Below are 11066 nucleotides of genomic sequence, written 5' to 3' on the forward strand. Positions count from 1 at the left end.
TTTGTAAAAATCGACGCGTTTCAGAAAGGCGGGGCATAGAGGAGAAACAATAATGTACAGTATGTGGAAAATAATGTGTTTTTTGAAACTTAAACCGCATAATTACACCAAATACACAAAATAATGTTCTTTTTAGCAACATCATATGACCCCTTTAACTTTACTTAAACTAGTATTTCTGATAATTTATTTTATCGTGCAACTGTTTTTGTGTATTGATGCTTTGTCAGCAAAGTATGCCATAAAATGCTAATAGATTTTATCTATTGTTTTTTATTTTATTTTAATGTCATTTTATTGAAGCCTTGAAGATGATTCCTGAACATTTATTTAACTAAATTGTTATTTTAATTGATTAACTTTGCTGATACTAACATTTCTGGTACTGTTTTGTTTTATGTCACTGTTTTTGTGTATTGATGCCTTGACAAACAATGTATGCCATACAATTGACATTTATTTGATTTATTGTATTTTATTATTGCATTTTACAGTTTTTATTTGATCAAAAAATGCTTGAAAAATATTTTTTAATTTATGTTTGAATATCATTGTATTGAAGCCTTGAATGTGATTCCTGAACATCTATTTAACTAAATCGTCATTTTAATTGATTAACTTAGCTGATTCTAACATTTCTGGTACTGTATTTTTATTATTATTATTTTATCATGTATTTTTATTATTATTATTTTATCATGTCACTATTTTTGTGTATTGATGCCTTGGCAACAGTGTATGCCATACAACTGACATTTATTTTATGTGTTTTTATTATTGCATATTACAGTTATTATTTTATTTAAAAAATGCTTGAAAAATATTATATATTATTGAAGCATTAAAGACTGTTCCTGAACAATTATTTTTTATTAAATTGACGTTTTAATAACAACTAAATTTTCTGGTACCATATTTTATTTTGTTATGTGACTTTTTGATGTTTTGGCAACACTGCATGGCATAAAATTTAAATACATTTTATCTGTCATATTTTATTATTGTATATTGTATAATTTATTTTATTTTATTATGTCACTGCATTTAAAAAAAATGCAACCTGAAATTGAAAGTGTTTGCGTTGTGTGTGTGTGTGTGTGTGTGTGTGTGAGAGAGAGAGAGAGAGAGATGGTGCTCTCTCTGGTCAATCGGGGCAGGTCCAGATGAGTCCTGTGTCCTCATACATCAGCTGTGGGGACTTTTACTTCACCGGCTTTGCTTGAAAACTCACACAGGTACCCGTGAACATTCATACTTCACCCGCACCTGGCGGCTTCTCTGAAGCTCAGCCTACAGGGCGTGGAAAAGCCGGGAATTGTTTTCGACGCTGGATTCCCAACATCGCCCATACTTCTTCGGATTTGCCGAACAAAGTGTCCTGCTTCCCCGGCTTTTCTCAAGGAATACTCTATTTTACTTCTAGCTCCGGTGATCCACTTGGAAGACGAATAATGTAAAGCTTTGATCGCGATCGCTCTCTGGCAGTTTCCGAACAGAAATCCTGATCTGCCATCGCGAGTTGTTTCTCAGAAAGGTGAGTGAGTGTTCAACTTTCTGTTTGTTTCAACTGCGTGGTTTACATTTTTTAGCCGCGCATGTTTGTAAACGTTTAAAACAACGTCCAGTCGCTTTATTTTCTTGAATCTTGCGCGTTCCTCCTTCAGATTTTAACTGTTAACGCTACATTTGTGACATTCTTTCAAATTAAATCAGATTGAAGCAATTTAAGTGGATTTGCAGTAACCGCCTTTGAAGCTTTTGTAACACTTACAACAAAAACATCGAGTCTCATTAACATGCAACTTTTGTAATGTATTGTTTCAGCTGTCATTGATTGTTTAAATATGTAAATTTAGCGATAAAAGCACGCGCGGGGGTCGCGAGAATGTGGAAAAGATACGCGACGTCGATAATGTCTCATAAAAAAGTATCAGTACTGACATTCTTTAATTACCATGCTGTTTACATGGTATTCCAGGCAGGGTATTTCCAAGATTACCATGGCACTGGGTCCAAAGCACAATAGTAGTACCATGGTACATATCTAAAAACATGACTATATGTGAAAAGAAAAATATCTTAGTACCATGATTTGACATTTATAAGTGTCACTTTGCCTTCTGATCAGTCGGTTTATGCAGCACATATTTGCCTTCAATCCTCTAAGGTCTTAAAGAAACAAGATTTTCGGGTTTACACATGACATGTTAGCATGTTGTTGATAACTCAAACTCTCCTTTGCTCATTCTGTTTGCTTTAGCCGGATGTTTGTTCCCCTTAACACTGTGCTGATGCTTGACACATGCTGTCCTAATAGTGTATCTAGCACTATCTCATCTAAGATGCTCTTTGGTGATGTAAAACAAGGATTAATGATGGGATATTTAGTAATACCTGTTGTGTTTGATTGACCGTGGACCATTTGTCACAGACTGTGGATGGAGCAGAAAGCATAGCTATAGTATCTCTGTTCCTGTTGTCATCGTCTGATGAGTTTCACTTACCTTCATTTCATTTTCTCCTGGCTTGTTTATTCTCCCAATGACACCCAGCTCTCATATTATACAAGCTGTTGTGATAAAATCAACTATAATGAGGTAATCAAATTTCCCTCTGCTCTGTAATTGGGTGGCTGCGTTGCTGTTTGTATTGCAGTGAAGTTCATTGCTGGCAGTGTTACTCAACTGATCACTTTGAATGTTTGTCTATGAGTTAAAGGCATACTTTGAAGCTTTGCTTAACTGGCGAACCTTTTACTGGAAAGTTCAAGTCCAAGTTTAGCCTACATTTAAAGCGATGCCCAGCGACAATTTGAAAAGCTCACCTAGATGGCTATTCCAAATGGACATTGATGACAAACAGCGTCTGATACAGTGGAAAAAAAGGCATATTTTCACTCAGAAATTGCTAGTTAATTTTGCAGTTCATTAAAAAGTAACGGCAAGCACTACATTATTTTACACCAATACAAGTACAAATACACAGTGCTTCTGGGAAATAGCACTATTCTGTGTGCTTAAGCCCTTCTAACCAAATCCCAACTAATACATATAATCTAAATCCTGGAGTGTTTTTGATTGCATTAATTTCAGTGGGTTTGCATGGATTTGATGACTGTAATTAGTAGAATATTAGCTTTATTAACAATTAACATTTGTTGCCTGATATCTGAATAACTACTAGGCGGATATATTCATGAACTGGAAACCTAATTTGCCCTCATTATATTTTAAATAAGTTGTATTTATTATAGTTACTGAATATACATAAACAGCTGCAAAACTTTGTTTTGATTCTTCCATATGAGAACGTTCCTCTTGCTTGAGCGATTCATAGCAGGAAGTCATCCGGCCCCCTCAAGGTCAAAGATCAATGGTCAAAAACAGTGAGCGTGGAGAGAGAGAGTACGCTCTTTTTACCCATCTTTCTTCCTCCATTCTTCGTCTCTTACGAGCAATGATTGTGTTTATTTGTGTTTCTTGTTAAGGAACAAACACCCAGTACACAGTGGCCTCATTCATGCACTTCCTGAGGACTTTGTGTGTTTGTGTTTGTTCATGTCGCCCATAGAACATGGAGCTGGCTTGATTAAAGAATCATGATAATCATGTGAAACCCTCATCTTCCTGTTTTGAGTCACTGACTTGTGTCTCAACAGGTCCTTTGGTCTGTGATATCAGTGTTGATTGTTATGAGAGTGATAATGCTGAATAACTGGCGTTAAAGAGAGTGTGTTGAAAATGCGTAAAGTATGTATCTGTGTTTGTGGTTTTGTTGTCCTTGTTCGTACATCTTCGCCGGGCCTCCTGGATAAGCCCATCTGTGGTCTGGATGTTCACTCAGTCATTCTCACTTCCTGAACAGCCCACTCAGTTATGAGCTAATCACAATGGCGTTTCTTTCTGCCGTTCTGCATTATGTTTCTCAAGAACACTCTTGGCGCAGGAGTAGAATTTTATTTGAATACGTTTTCTCTTTTTTTTGAAGGTACTTTACTTTTACAGTTGCTCATAATTATGTAATGATTAATTTTCTATTCGTGCTGTGGGCATGATTTTTGAATAATATAAAATAATATGCTTAGTCATGCATAAACAGATCTCGGAACAGCACGTCTATCTTAAAGGGAAGGGTCACCTAAAAATGCAAATTGATATTTTAATCACCCTCATGTTGTTTTCAAACCTGTATGAGATACTAACGTGGAACATTTTGAAGAATTTGAAGAATGTAGTTATTGCTCTTTTTCATTTAGTTACAAAGAATGACTGAATGTTGCAAAAGCATCATTGTGTCATAAAAATTACTTTTGTGCTTTTATTTTAAATATTCTGAAGCCATGCATCAGATTTTGAGTCAATCGTTAAAGCTGGTTTATGAACAGGATCAACCAAGTCATTGACTCAAAAGAATTATTAATTCGTTAACTCTGTCTAATATTAAAAAGATTGTCCAGGAGGATGTTCTTCAAAAAGTCACCTTGACAACATACAAAACTGGTAAATGATGTTATTGAGTCAGTGAGTGGAACTTGAGAAATGGATCAGTTTGATTCGTGAACAGATCATTCAGGCTGGTTTTGTGAACTGGATCAACCAATTCATTAAAATGATTTGACTCAAAAGAGTGATTCATTCGTAAACTCTCATTAAGGCTGATGATAAGGTATTGAATGTCTTTAGAAGAGATGGAATATATTGCAAAAGTCATATTAACTTCCTTTATGATACTTTTATTGTTCTTTAATGGTCATTTTGGAGTTTAACAGTCCCAGTTCTCATTTACTGTCTTATATTAAAAAGATTAGCCAGGATGTTCTTCAAAAAATCACCATAAACATGACTCTTTTTAAGATGTTTTTTTAACCACAAAGGGCTTAAGTCAGTGAGTGGAACTTGAGAAGCGGATCAGTTTGATTCATGACTGGATCATTCTGGCTGGTTTTGTGAACTGGATTGGCCAATTCATTGAAAATATTTGACTGAAAAGCATGAATCACTTATGAACTATGATTAAGGCTGATGTCCATTTGAGGTCAACTAACCTTTGTAGTCCCATATGCCCCAGAACAGCCTTCTGCAGGTTGCCCTTCTCTGTCAGCTGTTGCAGAAGCAAACATCTTGTCAGTCTGAGGAAAGCACTTCAGCTCTGAATCCTCATATACGGTGACGCTAATGGATTTCTATGGGCGCTAATTTAGGCCTATGTCACGCTAATGGATCTGCAGTAGGGCTGCATGATAAATCGCATGCGATATTTAACGCGCATCTTATCAGTAAAGCCGGTTCTGTAATCAGCGGTAAATCTCCATCACGTGCATGCTTTCACATGGAGCAGCATTAACTACACAGAGCCGTTGTTCACTGACGAGCTGCGCAAAAAATCGTGCGAATATGAACGTGGTTTTGCGCAGCTCGTCAGTGAACAACGGCTCTGTGTAGTTAATGCTGCTCCATGTGAAAGCATGCACGTGATGGAGATTTACCGCTGATTACAGAACCGGCTTTACTGATAAGATGCGCGTTAAATATCGCATGCGATTTATCGTGCAGCCCTAATCTGCAGTGGTAGATTGTGCTGAGAATAATGAAAAAGCCGCACAAAGGCCGATGTCTGTCGAGAAGCCGCCACTTCGCCACAATGCCTGATACAACCTCGTTTTCCCCCTCCATTCTGCTTTATTTAATTCAGAATGTGGCTTTTGGGCATCATATTTAATTATTGGGAATGAGGTGGAGAGGAAGTGTGAGATGGAGACATGCCAGGGCATGTTATGATGTCCTAGAGCTCACGTCTTCTGGGGTTGGAGCAGCAGATTCATTTGCTCGCATCGCCCTTCTTGTGCGTTATCAGGGGACAAAGGTTATGTTTATTTCAGACTTCCGTTTAAGCTGTTGGCCTGGAATGCCTTGTGCATTAATGCTCATCATGAGAGATATTATGTTGTAGGATCATGGGAATTTGTGCCTGTGCTTCTTCTAAATGTTGTTTATATTCAGTCACACGCTTCAGCAGTCATTGATTTGTGTATAGATAACCGCACGGGTGTCCTTCCATACTGAGAAGGCATAGACCTGCTTTTCGGAGAGAGTTCTACGATATAAGAGCTGTTTCGCTTGGAGTTAGTGCTCGATCAATATGGGTTTTTCATCAGCTGATACCTAGAGAGCGGGGTAGCTGATGTAATGTTAATACAGTATTAGGGATGCACGATATATCGGCCACCATATCGGTATCGGCCGATAAATGCTCATTTTTTATGTTATCGGTATCGGCCAAAATTTTCATATCGGTGCATCCCTATACAGTATGATGGCAATTGCGACTAGAAATGTTTGTGCCGTATCGATTATTCACAGATTTTTTATTTCAAATGTATTTAATTTTATTGGCATTGGTCTTTTGGAGATATATATCAGCTAATATTGGATATTTAATTTCTACTCTCTTTACGTTTAGGTTACATTTAGAACTCTCTGTAAGATGTTGACAAGGGTAATCCTAAACGCTAATAATTTAATAATATTGTTGATTGTAATAGATTTGTGATGCCTAAGTTAGCATTTTCCATTTCAAATAATTGAATTTGTTTTTATTTATTTAATATAGAATTTTTTCATTGGCCATTTATCGGTTAAAAATGTCTGAAAATACATTATTGACTTTTTAAATGCATTTTGTTGTATTTATTTATTTTATTTAAGGCTGTTGGTAAATTCACAAATTTTTAAGCGTTTTGTTCTTTATATATTTAGACAATATAGTATAGATCTGACATCATGGTTATCAAAATATATTATTTTTATTATTCTTATTAATTCACAAGACTGTTGGTAGATTAAATATTTTTTAGTGTTTGTGTGTGTGTTTTTTTTTAATATATACTATAGAATTGCAATATTGACCATTTATTGGTTATCAAAAAATGGCTGAAATTATATTTTCAGCTTTTTGGTATCAACTAGATTTTTAATAATGGTGTCATCCCTAGCTGAAATTTTACACTGTATACTCAATTTATTTATTTGTATTATTAATTGATAAGGCTGTTACTAGATTTAACTAGTTGTTAGTGTTTTAGTTTTTATTTATTTAGGCAGTCTAGAATTTTAATATTGGTCATTTAGGCCTATTAGTTGTCAAAAATATATTATTGGCTCTTTCATATAGACTACATTTTTAATTGTGGTACATACCTAGCAGAAATTCAAAACTGTTTATTCTTTTTTTTTTTTTAATGGACAAGGCTTAAAAATTGGCAAATTTGTTAATTGCCCCAGTGGGCACCGTTATTGGGCAAGTATCGGCTGAATAATTAGCCTGGCAGATAAATCAATGCGCAGTACTGGTCTAAGAATGAAATAAAAGGTTATTAGAGATAAATTAAACTGACTTACAGAAATAAGGATATCACCTCCTCTAACGTGAATTTTTAGATTAGAAAGAGTTCTGAACGCGCGGAAAATCTGATGATGTTGGGACTTTGTGTAAAGGTCAGAGTCATTAACACTTCTTCTGTTTTGTTTGTGCAAGTTTCTGACTAACTGGATCTGTCTGACGGCCATCCGTCCTCTTTACAATGACTCAAGTATGTCTGCTCTGTGTTTTTGACCATGCTTGTCATGTTTATGGGTGTGACTTTAGTGTGTGTGTGTGTGTGTGTGTGTGTGTGAGGGTAGGCAGGGTGTCTAAATTTAGTTGATCGTATTAATTAGTAACTCTGTATTAGCGTCATGCCGAGAGGACGGAGTGAATTGTCACTGTAATGTCTCTGGTGCATTTCAGCGTTCGCTCGAGACGGCCTCTCTGCTTTTAAACGGTTTGTTTAGGAACCTGTCGCCAACCGCAGATCCATTAGCTGTCCTTGTGTGCTGTTTTGGCAGGTGTGTACATTTCTGTCAGACTGGGAAATGTGTGTGTGTGTGTGTGGCCAAACGTGGGTGGTGTCAGCAGGTGTCAAAGAGTGTGTGAGGTGAGATCACACTTCTTCTCCTACATCTGAGTGACAGCTGTAAGTCTCTTGGGGACACACACACAATGCCACATCCCCCAATCTCCTACGGTGTCTCACAACACATATGGAGCCCCCCACAAACCCTGCAACCTGTCGTCCTGTCTGGCTGTCTGTTCCTCCATGGCTAATGTCTGACAAAAGCTCATAATGAACCGAAATGGCCATTAAGATGATTGATTGCTTCATTCACTCAACTATTCACCACCTTTATTAGCCTAAAAAGTGTATTTAACATCATGGCACGATGATCTGTACCTCAAAAGACCATTTCTAATGTAATCACGATCGCCATTAGGGTTTATTGTTTGTTCTGGAGCAAAACGTCCCGCGTCTTTTACTCTGAATTCAATCGGCGAGCTCTTCGGGGTCAGGTTATGCTTCTATGAACGCTAAATCTCTTTCAGCTCGAAACATGAGGACTTTGACCCGGGTTTTACAATGTTACACAATCCTAAAAAAAGTCCATTGACTGAGTGGTTATTGAACAAGGTGCTTGTCCTCACAGACTCGCTCTGTTTTAAGAGGCTTCCAAGATTGAAACTATTGCTGTTTTGAAGACCCTCCAACCGAGTTCTCCCTTCCAGTGTGCTTTTTATTCGGGGTCCTGTAAAAACAAGAACATGTTTTACTCGCTGCTTGCCAGGAGACAGAGAGAGTGAGAGAGAGGTGGCAACATCTATTCAGCTCTGCCCTAATGTCAGTCAAGTGCTTCCCATTTGCAGAACTTCAAAGCAGACGCTGCTTTTCTGCATTTAGCTCCATCTGATTTGGATGATGAATGCACTTGCGTAACGGTGTGACTGGATGAACCGTGCAGGAACTCAATGGTAGCCGCAGCCGTGCAAAAATGACATGCACGGTTTATATAAACACATCCCTTTGAGTCATGTAGGTCTAAATTTTGAATACACAAAAACACTTGGAACTGTACCATGGTCTTAAGCTCTGGCCAAAAATGAGGCTCCTGTGAATTGACATATGGCTGATTCATGGAGTCTTTGTATAAAACGGGCGGCTTTTCCAGTTTTATAAAGTCATTTTTAACATTGTCAGATAAATTTGTGCTTTATCATTGTGTTGCAATGTAATTATGGATTCAGAAAAGTAACATAGTTGATATTGTACAGTTTAATTTGATATTGCGGTACAAGCTCAAGGTAGTGATTCTACAAAGTGCTTCTTAGAGAATGTAATGCAAATATTTCTACAAACATCCCCTTTATTAGATGCTTATACAAAATCATGGCAACATGGTTGACATTTTGAGATGTAAACCAATATAAGATAAATTGATAATAATGATAATCTCAAATATATATATGAGACAAATATATACAGTATATATATGTGTGTGTGTGTATATATATATATATATATGAGAGTAATATTTTATCAATATCTTTATGTAGAATTAGCAGAATTATTCTTTTATCAAATAAATGGTGTTATATAATAATTACAATAAATGAAATTTGTGGTATATTTACAAAACAGTTGCTGTATTTCTTTCTTATATGTGGGACACAAATGCACCCCATTTTGTAGCGACCCCATGACCTCTTTTGGATATTTTTATGAATCTTTCTGCTGCCGTATGTTAATTCAAATGTATTTTGCTTTTTGTTTTTTTGTTTTTCTGCTGAATGGAAAAGCTGCTTAAAAGACCTGTTAGTTGGCCTTTTGTGTCTATGATATGTACTGGTGAATTGCTCCTCGATAACATTGACACAGCGGGATTTCATTCCTCCACGGGCATCAGCGGTGCTGCTGTTAATCCTCAAACAGTCCTCACACTGAGCTTTAATTTTAATTATCATCTTTAAAATACTGCTAATATTTCATCCTGCTGTGCTGTGCCAATAGCTCTGAGCTGTAGGATATTTCCTCTTCCCTTTTTTCCCGGGATCAGTAATATTAATTACAGAGACAGGCTGCTTCTGGGGCTGAAGGCGTGATGATATGTATGTGAATTGAAAAGATTTGATAAGTTTGACCTTTTTTTCCTGTTGACTATGAGAAACGCTAATAACCGCACGCATGTTGCGGGCACGGAATGATGGGATTAGTGTTTGTCTAAATGTGCCTTACATGTGTTTGTCTTAGGGAATGTGGGGGGAGAAGGGTACATGAGTAACAGCTGGAGGTCATTTAAACCTCAGCTGTCAAATCATGAATTATAGAAGGGGCGGAGTCACAGCAGGACTGGTTCTCATGGTCACATATGATCCTATCACTGTGTGCTGTCAGAATGGAAACTCCCATAGATTCCTGACTGGAATGTGTCACTTCCAAAGTTCTGGAAGTTTGGAAAAACAACTGATGCAGTAATGTCAGTCACTGGTTATCATGAGTCATATGACCTGTCATCTTCCTGATTAGAGTCTGGTAAACATTAATGATAAACATGGCTTCTTTAAGACCGATTAGTCATTTAGACAAGATATCAACTAATCAATATTGAAAATATGTTGTTTTACCCATCCCTTCTGTGAATCATCCCTGATTGTCTATAAACTTTGTTGATTTCTGAAGGGTGACAGGAAGAGCGAGAGAGACAGAGCGTTACTAGCTTGGGAAGTGAACGACCTGTTAACTGATTGACCTCCACTTGCCTCCACTTTTTAATGGTTAGTAAATCACCCTGTGCTCCCCGCGGAGTGACCTAGCACAGTTATGGACTTCCAAGAGTGTGTGGTAAGTAGGGCTGCACGATAAATCGAAATGGAATCGAGATCGCGATTCGACAGAAGCTGCGATTGTCATGCGTATCTTTCAGTGAAGCACGGTTCTGTGATCAGCAGTAAATCTCCATCCAAAGGCCAGAGGGCGCTCTCGCGCTGAAACTCCAAAATACGCCTCGCAGAAGAAACCCATCGCTGCAGCTGAATAAACAGAAGATTCAACTGCTTTCATTGATTCAACGTGACTAATAAACACACGACTACGGCAATATACGGTTTATCTGAGTTCTTATTATTATAATTTTCATTAAAATAAAGTATATTTATAATGCAATGCCTTTATCACTGCTTAAATACTATGAAATATGTTG

At 37.1% G+C, this 11066-nt stretch overlaps 1 protein-coding gene across 1 annotated transcript in view; it reads left to right on the forward strand.

Moving 5' to 3' along the window:
* Positions 1-1144: 1144 nt before the first annotated feature.
* Positions 1145-11066, forward strand: part of plxnb2a.1 (plexin b2a, tandem duplicate 1) — a 119565-nt gene continuing 109643 nt past the window's right edge. The window contains exon 1 of the mRNA XM_016443094.1: positions 1145-1534. The gene's annotated coding sequence lies outside the window, so the exon portion shown is untranslated. The remainder of the gene's footprint in view (positions 1535-11066) is intronic.

Source organism: Sinocyclocheilus anshuiensis, unplaced genomic scaffold (assembly GCF_001515605.1).
Source record: "Sinocyclocheilus anshuiensis isolate Anshui unplaced genomic scaffold, SAMN03320099.WGS_v1.1 scaffold916, whole genome shotgun sequence".
Taxonomy (NCBI): domain Eukaryota; kingdom Metazoa; phylum Chordata; class Actinopteri; order Cypriniformes; family Cyprinidae; genus Sinocyclocheilus; species Sinocyclocheilus anshuiensis.